We start from the raw sequence: 15,372 nt of genomic DNA on the forward strand, positions 1-15,372 counted from the left end.
GAGAGTCACTTTCTGACTCATAATGATCTTATATGATGGAACAGCTTTAGTGTATTTCTTAAACTGTAAGTCTTTACAGTATAAAGCCTTATCTTTCTCCTGAGGAGTGGCTAGTGGTTTCTAATTGGTGATCTCTCAGTTAGTAGGCCACCACATAACCCACTACAACATGAGGGTGGGATCATATTCATACTTCCTTAGATTTCTAATGGAGTCCATGGCCCAGCTCAAAGTACTGTAGACTGCTCAATAAGCCCTGTAGCATATAAATCTCCATTACACAGTCACTCCAGATAGAGTATAAATTACGATATTAAGATAAGTCTACAAAGAAAGGAGAAAAGAAATGATGAATAAGAGAGAGATCAGCTTCTATCTAATCTACCACATCAGAATTAGAGAAATCATTACAAGCCACACAGAATCTCCAAAGAGGAGACTGGGAGCATTCTTCAAGCTAATTAGAATGCATTGTAGTGAGGAGAAACAATTAATACACCGTAATACAGTTTCAAAATGCAGAAATGATTTCATGGCATTCACAAAGGCTCAGCACAGCTGCTGGGTGCTATTTAGTGGAAAGGTGGATGAAGAATGAGCAGATACAGAAATAGATTTACTTCTCACCTCCAAATCAGATTTATGTTCAATTCAACCAAAAGAAAACAGATGGGAGTGGAAAGTTCAGCTGCCAGAAATAGAATCCCCATTTGACTTTCTTGGCACATAGTAGGCACTCAATAAACTCTTGCTGATGGGCTAAAAGACAGCCACATCGCATTCGCTGTTAAGAACATTAACCTCTTTCAAGAGCCCAAAGTCCTTTTTCATGAGTCATAAAACACTCTCTGGAACTTTCATATCATTTGTAAGAAGCAAGGCATTCTCATCACTCCCATGCTGGACAGCTCTCAGCATTTCTACACTGAACAGACTTGTGCGTGGATGGGAAACATTTCATCACAGTCCCTAACACCCAACTCAGGTTATTGTTCTCATTGCACAGCCAAAACCACTTCAGCATGAAGTACCTCCTCCAGAGGTTTGTGGTTCACAGAAACTCCTGCAAAGCTCCTCATGCCATCTTAGTACGTATACTACCTCAGATTATTGGATGGTCTTCCCTGATATACCACCTATCCCACGAGAAAAAAGAAGAAAACAGATTTAATAAACTCTTCATAGTTGACTTTTAGGTTGCAGATTTCTATTTGAGCGTTTAATCCTACTCAACCCATTTGCAAGCATGTCTTTAAAATGTAGCATTCACTGGAAAGTTGTTTCTGCTATTTTAGTACCTGACAGATCTTTGACTTGGTTGAGTAAATATTCAGAGCCGGTCACTGGAATTTAGGTGGTGAAAAAAATTCTGTGATGAATATTACTCCAGTGTAAACAAGGCATAAACAATAAATAAAGAATGCCACTAAATGCAATGTCTGACTTGGTAGGGAAGCCAGGAATGTACAGCAGCCAGGTAGTTAGTGGAGAAAAACTTCCATGAGGGTGTAGGCGAGACCAATAAGACAAAGACATAGGAAACAGTATACAGGAGCATGTCTCTGAGACAGGGAAAAGATAACGCTGCTCAGAAACCATCAACCTCTGTTCTATAGGCCAACTATAACACCATCTGTTTGTTTCCATGGGACACAAGGCAAGAATGCTACCTACCTCTTCGAAGGTTTTTACTGGAATCTAAATCGATTTGATATCACACACACACACACACACACACACACACGCACACACACACTCACTCACTGCCAGCAAGTCGATGTTGACTCATAGTAACCCTCTGGACAAGGTAGAACTTCCACTGTGGAATTCTCAAACTGTAACTCTATGGGAGTAGAAAGCCTCATTTCTCTCGAAGAGCGACTGGTGTATTTGAACTGCTGACCCTGAGGCTAGCAGTCAAACGTGTAACCCTCTATACCACCAGGGCGCCTATTCGAAAGAAGGAATTTTCTAAATACCCCAAAGTAGTGATCAGGTGCCTTATAGTGAAGGACTAGAGCATATAACATTTCAGAATTGCACCATGTGTGTGTGGGGGGCGGGGGGAAGTCAGAATGCAACAGTGCGCAGCTGGAGTAGGGGGTGTTGCCCTGTGCTCTGCACAGGTCATTTGCCCAGGGACGCAGCCCTGAAAATAATCCTAAAGATGAAAGTGATATTAAAGATGAAACCTACTTAATGGCTATAGCCAGGGAGGTTTAAAAACAGGACTGGTTTTACTTGGGGTGGTTTATAAATAGAACTCCTTTATTTAAAATTTTGATGTGTCAAAACTATCAATCATTTTGTGATTTATGCTTTTGCTGTTAAACCTAGAGAGCCATTCTGTACCCAAAGAGCTGTTACGCATTCCACTTTTGCGATTTCATTTTCTTTTACATTGAACCAAACCATTTAATTTAGGCAAACGTCATGTTGTATGTGGTGTGGCATAAGACTCAAATGGAATTGCATGCACAGACAGCGACTCAAGACTAATTGTGGCACCCTCTAGCCCATATTACTTATTTGTACTTCTTCCCGATTTTCTGGACCTGAAAAGAAGGTCCCATCATAAGGTCAATGTACCTAATTTCTAAAAGGAGCACTTAAACCCTCTACAAAAGCAAGTAGCAGGAAGAAAACCACAGATCTTGTGTGAATCTAGACTCTGCTTGACTGGCCTTTCACCGTAACCATAACCCTGAGGAAGGGAAGGAAAGTTGGACAGTGACCTAGGCTAAAGACAGGGGATGTTGGAAAGGGAACCTGAGGCTCATGGGAGGGAAATGAACACAAATCACACCACGAGGTGGGAGCCTACATGCAACGCTATTCCTTCACAGAAGAAAAGATGAAAAATCTTGTAGAAAAGAACATAGGTGAGGGTGGGGCCCATGTATGACTGCAAGGCTGGGTCTTTTGGTGAAATGAAATGCAAAACAAAGGGGGTGAATATTCCTCATCATTCCATTAATCAGTTTAAAAAATTTCCTTGACAGCAGGTGATTAGAATGAGAACTGCCAAAGAGGTTATAAGAACTTGGTCGTCCCCTTTGCTTCTCAAGGTGAGGAAGCAAAATCCCCAAAAGTGAAAATACTTGTTGTTATAAACAAGGCACTCACAGCCACTGTCTCCCAATTCCACTCGTGCTGTGTTCTCTTGATTCCTCTCAGGAAAATGTTCTTCTAACCTAAAATTCTATTTCAAGCTCTTAAAATTATTATGTCGCAAACAGATATAGAGGCAAAGATTAATTCACCTTCGTGTGCAGGAGGTTTGCTTTAATTTCTGACTTGAAACTATCCTTCCGGGGACAATTGTTTAAAAAGCACAGGGGGAAATATTCATTCCTGGCATAGTTTTCAGGGCATATAATCAGTTGTACAAGGCAAAAGCCTTTTTTCTGGATTACGTAAATCCACTGGACAGTCATTTAAAACGGGTTGTAACTTTGCTAAGCCAGGGAGAAGTTGAACTAAATTGTGGTATTTTCTTACTTCTCTGTCCTTCCTGCCGTCTGACTATTGTAACTTCCATCAGCCTTGACCTCTGTAAATTTGGTTTGTCCTCTCTTCCTTCTTTCCATCCTCCCATTTTTCCATCCTATCTTCCTTCTCACACATCCTTCCACCTGTCCTGCCTCCTTCTGTTATATAGGCTTTTCCTTTTTGCCTTCCTTCTTTCTTTGCTTTGATTCTTTCTTAGCCTTACATACCTTTTCTTATTTTTAATTAGCTGCTGGCACAAAACAAGGTGCTAGAGCAGTAAAAGAAAGTGTCCCATTAGGTAGAGACCATCTCGAGGGGTGGAAACGCAAACAACGAGAAACAACAGTGCAGCAGATGCTATACTGAATGTAAAACAGGGAGCAAAGACAAGAGAAAAACAGGCTTACACCTAACTGAGATGGGGTGGTTAAAAGTTCACTCTCAAAAGAGTGGTGGACAATTTCTAGGAAGACAGAGGTGAGAAGGTTACTTACTACAAGCAGGAGAGGTGGCATATGGAAAATCACTGAAGTCGTGAAAATAACAGACATGTTGACTGTGCTTCCCCCACCAGAAGGTGACTTTAATGAAAAACGTGAATTTTGTCTGTCCCCCACACCACCACACCACGCCAAGGGTCTAAATAAATGTATGGCCCATAACTGATAATAAATAACTATTGAATGAATGAATGTGGTCTTTGGGGAACTATGATGAGTTCTGGTACACCTGAGACATTAACAAGGATAATGAAAGTTCAATCAAGGTAGGCAAAGAGCAAGTCAGGAGGAATTTTATATGCCTTTTGAAGGATATTGGTTTTATTCTTTATGAACAACGAGGGGGCATTGAAAGTCCTGAACAAGAAGCTATGTGGCCAACTATGAAATAGGCCAATACACTATCCACAACAAATCAGCCCAAACTTGATGCTAGGTGTCATCAAGTCCGTTGCAACTCACAGGGACCTTGGGGACAACAGAAGAGACACTGCCTCGGTCCTCTGCCATCCTGACAAGTGTGACATTTGAGCCCATTGTTGCAACCACCGTGTCAATCCATCTCATGAAGGGTCTTCCTTCCTCCTTTTTGTGGGCCCTCTACTTTACCAACATGGCGTCTTTGTTAGACAGGCTTCTCTAGAGAAAAAACAGGGCACTTATGATTATGGCTACCTAGATAGATAGCTAGATAGATACATACAACATAAAAACTAAACAGCAATTAGTCTATAGAGCAGTACACATGGCTCGGTGCAACTCACTCCCAGGAGACAGCTACTACAGGGCCGCCGGTGCAAGTCGAGGAAGCAGACATCTGAGTCCTCTTGTAGAGCAATTCAAGCAATCCCATCACAGGCAGCAAACAGCAAGGCAGCTCACCAACAGTCAGCCAGATGACAAGGTCCAACAGTCCCAGCTCAAGCGATGTATACACCAGAGCAGGGGGAAGCAGGTCTTGAAGGAACCTCAAACTTTAGTGACACGGTCCACGCGTACTTTGTCCCACAGGCAGTGTAGCTCACAAGCTGAGGCAGAAAAGCAGCTAAGGCAGCCGGAGACATTTATCTCTCCGCCCTTCCATTAAACTGCCCTTCAATAAATCCCACATGTGTTCATTGGCCAGGTTGGCACAATAAACCTACCTATCACAATGTCCGTCACCAAGGACTAGTCTCTCCTGAGAACATATCCAGAGTACGTGAGATAAAATCTAACTATCATTGATTCTAAGGAGCATTATCCTTAAAAGTAACATAGAAAAAGAGGAAGCCCCTCATAGACATTGACTGACACAGGAACTGCAACAGTTGGCTCAATCATGACTGAGGGTGTGGGTTCGGTTGTGTACATGATTTCTATGAACACAACGGACTCAATGGCACCCAACAACAAGGAGTCTTCCAGCTGCAGTTCTTCCAATATATACCTGCTTGTTCTTTTGACAGTGCATAGTACTTTCTACAGTCTATGCCAACACCGTCATTCAAATGCCCCATGATTTCTGTGGTCTTCCTTATTCATTGTGAAGCTTTTACATGCATATAAGTTGACTGACTACGGATCACTTGGCCATCAGATTACCAACAATCAATAAAGATAGTGCAAGACTGGACATTATGTTGTTGGAGTAGAAATAAGGTTCCGATGAGTCAAAGCGGACTTAATAGAAATGAATGACTTTATCATTCAGGAAGATAGGAAATATCCATAAGGGAACAGTTCTCAGGGAAGAAAGATCAATTAGACAATTTCATACAAGTATTTTTTTATAATGCCTTACAAATGAAGTAAGTTTTTGAGGTGTCAGTAATATAAAACTGGCCATAAAATAGCACAGGGCAGTTTTCATAACTAGTGTCATTGTCTTCTAAACCTCTGAACCCCAAATACAATGATAATAGGGAGGCATTTTATTGAGCACATCACAACACATTGAAGAGACAGTAGCTTGTCACAGACTCCGATATATACAATACAGCAGGAAACATAAACGCCAGTGGAAGCTACTAGAGGCACCTGCCTCAGTGACTGCCATCTTGCCTTGTTGGTAGGTATGTCACAGAAGCAAATCCATCAAACCTGTTTATGACTCACTAACTCACCCGCCATAAAGACTGCACATGAGAATGACGAAAGTCTTGGACTGAAATAAGTTAAACTCACATCAGTCTGGAGGTTCATGTGTGTTTTTGTATATACATTCTTGTCTAACTCATGTACACCGAGTGCTATAGAGCCCAAGCGCCACAATTTTAAAATAATAATGATTATTTGATAAATTGACATTCACCACGCTCAGTTAATCCTCACAAGAGTCTTGGGTGACTTGTAACATTGGAGGTTTTTGCTGGTACCAACTCAAGGACAACAGTTGCCACCATTCCCAACTAAAAGGACCATTGCAGTCCTATATGCTCCCTGCGACTGGCTGCAGATAAAACTGTTGTGTTTCTTCATCTTATAAAACATGATGTCCTTTTCTAGAGATTGTTCTTGCTTGATGACATGTCCAAAGTAAACTAGGTGAAAACTGACCATCTTAGCATCTAAGAATCATTTTCTTTCCACTGATGTATTCACTCTTCCGAGAACCCTTGGTATCATCAAAATTCTTCTCATTACCACAATTAAAATGCATCAGTTCTTTTTATGTCTTCTTTTTTCATTATCAAGCTTTCCAGTACATGCCAAGGGATTAGATGACCCTGGCTTGCATATGATATACCTGACTCATCAAGAGTGATGATTTTGTTTTTTATTGAAAGTTTAAAGAAGTCTTTTGTGACAGACTTCCCAGTGCAATATATTATATGACTGCTGTTTCTACAGACACTGATTGTTGATCTAGTTACAATGAAATCTGTGGCGACTTCCCTTTTCTCTTCACTTCCCATGTTGTCCTTTATGGGTCCAATTTTTGAGGCTTTCCAAATTGTTTACATCCAAGTGTAATGCCTTTAGTGAATTTCTTTAACCTTCAATCAGTTCCAAGTTGGCTTACTTTTGACAACCAAGGCTATAACATCTGCATGGCACAGGTTGTTAATTAGTCTTTCTCCAATCTTGATGCTGCGTTCTTCATAGGACTCAATTTCTGGTATTATTTGCTCAACCTACAGGTTGAATGGAGAAGATGAAAAGATGCAATTCTAAACAAAAATGGCCACCAAAGCAAAGATGGGTGTTTATTTCTTTATGAAGACGGCTTTAATTCGATTGGGTGACAAGGGGCTTGCCACGTGGGCCAACGATGGTTGAAAACCTTGGATTGGAATTGAGACACAGGGGATATTCGAGACAGAGCCAAGAAGGTCATTCTGAATATCAAGGATATCCTGAGTATCAAGGCCTTTGCAAGAGACCCAAAATAATTTCTTAGTCAACAATTGAGTTCAGAGTTGGAAAGAAGACTAGGAGCCAGGTGCCATGAACAAGGTGAGTACGGAACTGGAAAAGATGGTACTGGGTTAAGCTGGGAAGACGATAACAAGCTAAAACGACTACAATGCTAATAAAAAAGGTCTCTTCATATCTCCTAACTCTCAAGTATTTGGTGTATGAGTTGTTAAAAGCACAAGGGCGATAGCTAGTGGGTCTCTCTGGTTCATATCACTTGCTCAAGATCCTCTAACCTTGGGAACAAGAACTCAGGAAGGACCACTACCTTGCAAAAGGTTCAGCCCTATAGTTCTGACAAGTCACTAGGCCACCAGTTCAGTGTCACCTCGCAGCAACTTTTTCACTGCCTCTGCTTCCGAACTTTCTCTGATTGCATATTTACCAAGGAGGAGGAGAAATCTCTGACTCAGTAGGACAACTGAGAGAGGATGGATGCCTAATAACATATCCAATAGGCACAATATGTGTTTTGAAATCAGAAAGCTAGGATTTGAGTGATGTGCATTATTAGGTCAGTAGATTTATATATCCATAAAAGAGACAGAAGGACTGTAATCTATGGGGCTTAGCACTGCAGAAGAGAGTAGAAGCTGTTCATGTTCTCCTAAAAGTCACTGTCCACTGTGAATGAGTGACAGTCACCCTAGTTTCCAAACTCTAAATTGGAGTGCATAGAAAAAAAATCAAAGATTCCTGTGTTATTTCTGGTATCAGAAGCAACCTGGACAGTGGCGGTTGGGGGCTAAAATACTGTTTCTGCAAACCGTGATGGCCATGCTCTGAGACTGGCTGACACACTCCCTCCTTCTCTACCTTCAATGTAACCGAGGAGACATTTATTGGAGACAATCAAGAGCAGAATAATATTCTGAACAGTGCATTTCACTTCATTGTATAAAGAGAGTTTTCAGGTACATTCTCTTCAAGTTCACCACTAGCCAGTGTATATTTGTCTCCATTTCAACGATGAAGGGAAGAGTTAGCATGTGAAGGTCAAGGTCTTGCCTGCAATCGTCAAGCTAGCAAATGACAGGGATTATATTCAAACCCAGGATGTCTGATTCCAACCTATTGCTGCCAAACAACGGTGTGAAGTGCTCCTGAACTACAGAGATGAAAGATGCCCATTATGAGTACAAGGTTCTGGGAAGAATGTGCGTTGAAAGTAGAGACAGTGCTTTGGCCTACAGATCCATAGAGAGAGGGGGCATTAGTCATGGGAGAGGGCCCAGAAGATTGGGATGGCTCAAAAAGTGAATGGAAAGCATTTCCCCAGAACAGAACAGTGAAAAGAACGGAGGGGAATATGGGTAGCAGTAAAATTGTAAGGAGTTCAATGTCTGGGCTGGAAAGAACTGTATCTGGAAGGCAATAAGGAGCTACAGAAGGGTCGCAAAGAGTAAGAGAAGAGAAAACTAAGATCCCAGCTACATTGTATTGGGTTGAGGCTGCCTGCCTTGGGGAGACTGCACCACAATTGGAGCATTCACATAGGAAGTTAAGGCTACAGAATGGAGGGGAGTTTGCAAACTAGGGGATCCTATGTTGAGCAATGGGGTCTCTCTCTCTTCTCTAAGGTAGAAAATAGATCTTAAAGCCTCAAATTCTATTCGTGAACATTCATTGACAAGTTTTGCTTCCTTCTGTTTGGCCCCCAGTGAATTGCCCATGTTATGCAGAAATGACTCAGACAGCTCCTGGCCTCTGGGACCCACATTAAAGCCAGACCCGCTTTCTATGACTTTCTGAGTGAATCACTGTTTTAATAGGTACATGTACCCTGTGAATGTATGTAAGAGCTTTACAACAGTGACCTCTATTTAAAAGAAAATGAAAAGTATTAGGGAGAATTTTTTTTAAAAAGAATGCCCATTTAAAATGGATTATGGTGGGTTATTAGCAAAGGAACACAATGACATTTTAAACAGAAAAATAGGCACAATAACAAATGTGGGATTTGACTGCTCAAATGTTGGCCAATTGGCATAAAAAGGTCAGAGTAACCATTTTCTCCACAAAAAAGATGCTGAAGTTATGATTTTATTATGGATGGGTTCCACAAATACAAAGAAAATTTGTGGAATGTCAGCTACATAACAGAGCCTTTCACAGTGCAAATGTTCAAGCCATTTACGATATTAACTATGAGTCAGGGCGCCATTTAAAATACTCAAAATGCTAATGAACTATTTAAACCTGGATATTGAAAATTCAAGATTGGATGATTTTAAGAGGTCGATAATTTTTGTTCATATGCCACAAACCAGCCCCAAACAAAGCCTGGGTAACAATAGAAGAGCAATTCTTGGCTCTTGTGGACCGGCCAGTAGTCTACCTTGCCAATACATAAAGTGAAAGTCCATTTTCGTGACTCACATTAAGTGTTTCTCTTTCCTTTAAACAACGAATTAAGCACCCCAAATACAATACATTAGAAGCTAGGGGAGGCATTGAAATGTCATTTGTATGTAGATCTGGAAAATAATGGAAACATTGGCTGCCAGTACATAAAATTTGAAAGGAGCTTTCCCATTGTATCCTACTGACTAGGTGAATAGGATCAATACTAAATTGAGGGAAGATAGCTCTGCCTTGGAAAACAGTAATGCGGGAAGAGTTGTTTTCTCCACAGCCTGCAATCAGACTCCATTAGTGAGGAATTGAAGATTGTACCTCAGGTGTCTTGCTAAGACCAGGAGGGATTCAGGGAGGCATGACGGAGGAGAATAGAGGTGATAGGTGAGATGAATTGGGAGACAAAAGAAAGTACAGGGCTGGAGAAGAACATATAAGAGGACACCTTATGACAATCAGGCACTTCTAAGACTTGACTTGTATCAGTTATTCACATTATAAAATCCATTTTAGGGAGGAGTATGATGTTGTTCATGTTAGGTGCCCACAAGTTCGTTCTGACCTACAGCAACCTTGAGTACAATAAGCATGACCAAATGCCCAGTGCTGCTCCACCCAACAGCTGTTATGATGTTGGAGTCCATTGTTACAGCAATGGTGTCACTCCATCTCCTTAGGGGTCTTCCTCTTTTTCACTGCCCTCCACTTTACCAAGCACGAGGTCCATTTCCAGAGACTGATCACTCCTGATGACATAGCATCTGAATTCACCATCCTTCTTTCTAAGGAACATTCTGGTTGTACTTTGTCAAAGGCAAATTTGTTTCTTCTTTGGATAGCCCATAGTACAAGCAATATTCTTCACCAAGACTGCAATTCAAAAGCAGGCCTATTTTTTTCCAGTCCTCCATGCATTGTTCAACTTTCGCATGAATAGAAGATGATTGAAAATACCATGATCTGGGTCAGGTTCATCTTAGTCCTGAAAATGACTTTGCTCTTTCAACATGGCTTAGTTCTCTGGCTCATAGTTCTGCTGCTGGGGCTCCTCTGCTGCGTCTCTGATGCCACAGGTCTCTGTGTCCTGGACCAAGGAAGGTTGGTACACAGGAGTCTGGAGGTCCAAAAGAACACACTCCATTATGTCTCTTGATGGGAGCGTGATTCTCCTCTTTCTGTTTCTAAACTCATTTTGGTACCCACCGGAATGGCAAAATTAGCCAATACCCACATTCCAATTCCAAAAACAAGCTGAATTATCACAAGAGCCCTGTTAACCATCATTCAAATGTGAACCATGTATCTGTATTTTCCTCCACATTCTCTTATCGATACTCATCAGGAAAAGAATGAATATATTCAGCAGACATCACCCTACCCACTCATTTGGTGGCAGTTGCGAAGACGATGACAATAAAAGTCCCTCTGTTTCACACTTACGTCTTCTACAATCAGTTTTTACAATCACAAATAACCCTGTGAATAATCACTCAAATTGGATCATACAATTCTACTAGTGCCTTTTACCACATTACTGCCCCAACCCATTAAGAAAGGAGGAAAGTAGTGGGGAAACGTCTCCCTTGTATCACTCATGTTGAAACTAAGTGCATCCAGGAACGTATGTACGCCAGTCATTCTCACCATTTGGGGCAGTGTGGGTATAGAGCATTCCTATCCTCACCTTAGCTCTTGACTCAGATCAGCTCCTCACTCCATCCAACCTATTGTACAGAGGAGGGAACTTAGGTCTGAAGAGGCAAGTAACATGGCTAAAGTCCTACAGTTATCAGGTGGCAAAAGCAATACATGAATGTAGGCAGTTTGACTCCAGAGATGTTTCCACCACCAGATTACTAAGCATCTTAGAGACTTTTGAAATAAAGAAGTAAACTTCAATGCTCTTGGAGGCTTTGCAGCATCATCCATACAACCAAGAAAATGAGGTACAGAGTAAATTATTTGACAATCACCATGGTTTGGGGGCTCCATAGTTGTTTTTAAAAAGAGGAAGCCCATACAGGAGATGGATTGATACTGTGGCTCCAATAATGAGCTCAAACATAACTTAATTGTTGGGATGGTGCAGAATCTGGCAGTATGTCATTCCTTCTGCTGTACATGAGGTCTTTATGAGTCAGATTTGACTCGTATGGCACCTAAAAATAACAGAAAAAATGATATTTTCCCTAATTTGGAACAAGCTTCTGAAATCACAGGCTTCTGAATAAAGGTGTGCTAAGTGGAAAGCTTACGCACTTCACCTGTAAGTCAATCAGTAATATCAGAGTGGCTATAAGCAATCATCCCTGAGGTCTCTGTAAACATACCACCCTGGGGGGAAATGTCAAGTGAATACACTTTCATTAGACTCTAGGAGAAAGAAAATAAATCATATTTGTCTAAAGAGAACAAGACAGTACTATAGACACTTAAGTGTAAGGCTGATGAATGTGCCAATGTGGGGGCAGAAAGAACACTCTGTGCCAAGTCAAAATTCCAGTGGTTACCTCACATGGTGACCTAGGCAAAGTAAATTCTTCTCTGAAGTTCTCAGTAGACCATTCGGCAAGACAAGGAGTAGGAACAGATAAGATCAGCAAACTTCCAAGTTGTGCTATCAGACTTTCCATGGAGGGATTCAGCTGGGGCCTCTGTTCATATTTTGCAGATTCTCCTTTCCCATCTCCATCTACACAGCATCTCTTGTCAAGTTTGACAACCTAGAAATGGTTTCCTGATCATCCCAATGTTTACTATATGGCATTGTCCTAGGGAGTAAAAGCCTCTGGGTTATCAGGTAACAAAGAACATAGAGGGTCCTCTAAGATAACGAAGGGCAAAAAGCATTTGGGCAGAAAATACTGATTAAATAAGTGCCATCATATTGTCCAGGTGACATTTCTGCCCATCTTCATGTCCAAATTTAGCAGTGAGCTGTTTGTAACATGTAAGAAAGAAGGGAACTTTTTGCTCCCAGAAAGATTTACAGTCTCAGAAACCCTAGAGAGCAGTTGCACCCAACCTTTTCGGGGTCACTAGGTGTCAGCATTAACTCAATGGCAGTGGGGTGTTTTTTTTTGTTTTGTTTTTTTGAGGTTGCTGCCACAGGGGACTCAAGTATAATCCTACTTTTGGAAACAGACTTTGAGTTGGTCCATTAGTTGGAAAAAACAGATGAATTTCCTGAGGTTATCAGGAGGGCTTCCGGCATAAATTGAAGCAGCACATCTCAGGTTATGATGAAAATATAGTCACTACAAGTAACAACTAGGCTGAAAATCACTTCCTTTACAACCACTGTAAAACACACGAGTGATTATCTTATTTTTTCAGAGCATTGTTATTCTTTTGGAGGAAATATAAACACAACGAAAATTAAGACACTGCCCTAAGATGGTTTTAAAAGGCATTCCAGCTCTGACAATGTGAACTTCTCCACTGTTCAGAATGTGCTTCTAATCTCCTTATTTGAATTCCTGATCCAAACCATACCGGATTGTTCAGTCTCCAGTACTTATGTCACTGGTTCCTGCAAATTTCCATGACAAAAAAGTACTATCTTACATTTCTACTAGGAACCAAATCGAGTCTATCAAGTCTTGTCTCTCCTGGTTCATGAATGCTGATCAGGGATAATTTTGTGTTGTCTTCCCTGTATGGACTTGATTAGGTAGAGAATGTTTTCTTTTAAAAACAGAATTTTGCATTAGGAGCCACTTTGTTACTGCAATTAGCTACAAAAATGCAAAAACAATTGCTAAGCTCACCCCCTGAAACAGCTGGTTGATAAATGCTATTAATCTCTATAGAATGATAATGATAGTCAGTACTCTGTGGATGCTTCCAGAAGGTTTCTGGTCTTTCTTTCTTTCTTTCTTTCTTTCTTTCTTTTCTCCCTGCTTATTAATGAGAGAGAAAGCATGAAACAATTAATGTTTATGAGAGGTAACGGTTAACTTTTGTTTCTTGCATGATAGGAATGACTATGGTTTGCTTGCCAATGTTCATTAATTTGGGCGGCTCCTTGGTCTATATTATTTCCTTTATAGACAACAACATTAGCGGAGGTGAGTAAAAGGGTTAAGAAAGAATGCACATTTGGTAGGAAAGCTTCCAATTACATATTCAAGAAACAGGGATTAGAAGCCTACTATGTGACAGGCCTTGAATTAAGCACCCATGTTTATCACAGGTATATGATAGAAACAGCCTAAACGCCCATCAGTAGAAGAATTAATAGAGAAATTTTGTCACATACACACAATGGAATAATGTGTATCTCTAAAAGGCAATGATAAAATCATGAAAGACCTCATGATGTATTAGGAAAGAAAAAAAAACTCGATAAAGCCTTTAATACCATAAGGAATGGATTTTGGAGTTTGCAGGGTAGGGGGACAAAGGAGGGAAGATAAAACAATGGACTAGACAGTAAATTTCTGTTGATTTAAGTGAAGTAGAGGATGATGGTCCGCAGGTGCAAGAGGAGAGCTCCAGGATCAGGGCATGAGTGAGCTTTCATGGAGTTTGATTGGTGGTTTCAACTCTTGAATGCAAACTTGATGATCTGAGATGTAAACCCCACCTAATTTATAATCAAACCAAGAATGGACACTCAGTCCTTGCCTTTAGTTCCAGATGTTAAGAGTTCAATAGCCCATGTAGTCCACACTGTGGTAGAACTCTGGGAGCCCTTTGTGTAATTCAGTCAATTTATCCACAATCTTTCTCTGTAAGCTCTGAGCTAGAGGCTGTGCAATGGCATTCCTCCCATAATCAACATTCTCCACACAACAATCTCCATTCTCCTCAGCCCTTATTTCTTTCTCTGCCTCCAACCAGCCCCTTGATTCATTCGATTCCATCTCCCTCACCTTCCTTCTCTTGGATTTGATCCTGATTTTAGCTTCAGTTGCTTGTATGTGGTCAGGATAAAGCCCTGGGTTTCTGATAGAGGCTGGTCCATTGGGCAAGGCATGGCATCAATTGGGCAAGTCAGAAATGGAGGGTGTGTTATTTAAGGCGTGGTTATGGTTAGCCATATAATAGGGCTGTGATTGGAAGTTCATTGGATATTTGAATGAAGTCTCAACTTAAAGGGCCCTTTTTGGGACTAAAGATGTGTGGCTATCTGTAGGAGAAATTATATCAGAACGTCACCTTGTCAAGATGCAGGAATATGGATCAAAGGGTGTAAGGACTGATGAGAGCTGAAAGATGTAATTATTAAAGAGTGAAGGGGTCATTTTGCATTCTTTTGTTCTGATTTCAAGGTCTCCCGTGTCCTCTACCAATAGCCTTCACCCTTATCACATGAATCATTTCATTCCGTGTCAAGCCCTTATACAAAAGAGGACCTAACTAAAGCAAGGGAAACCTAAAAGGGTAAAAGTCAAGCTTTTTATTGATTGTCGGAATTCCTGATTCCATCATTTATTAATGACATAATTTTTTTGCCCTAATCATTTTCTTTTTTTTTCCTTTTCTTTTTTTACATTTTATTAGGGGCTCATACAACTCTTATCACAATCCATTCATATACATACATCAATTGTATAAAGCACATCCGCACCTTCCCTGCCCCAATCATCCCCAAAGCATTTGCTCTCCACCTAGCCCC

Source organism: Tenrec ecaudatus, chromosome X (assembly GCF_050624435.1).
Source record: "Tenrec ecaudatus isolate mTenEca1 chromosome X, mTenEca1.hap1, whole genome shotgun sequence".
NCBI classification, from domain to species: domain Eukaryota; kingdom Metazoa; phylum Chordata; class Mammalia; order Afrosoricida; family Tenrecidae; genus Tenrec; species Tenrec ecaudatus.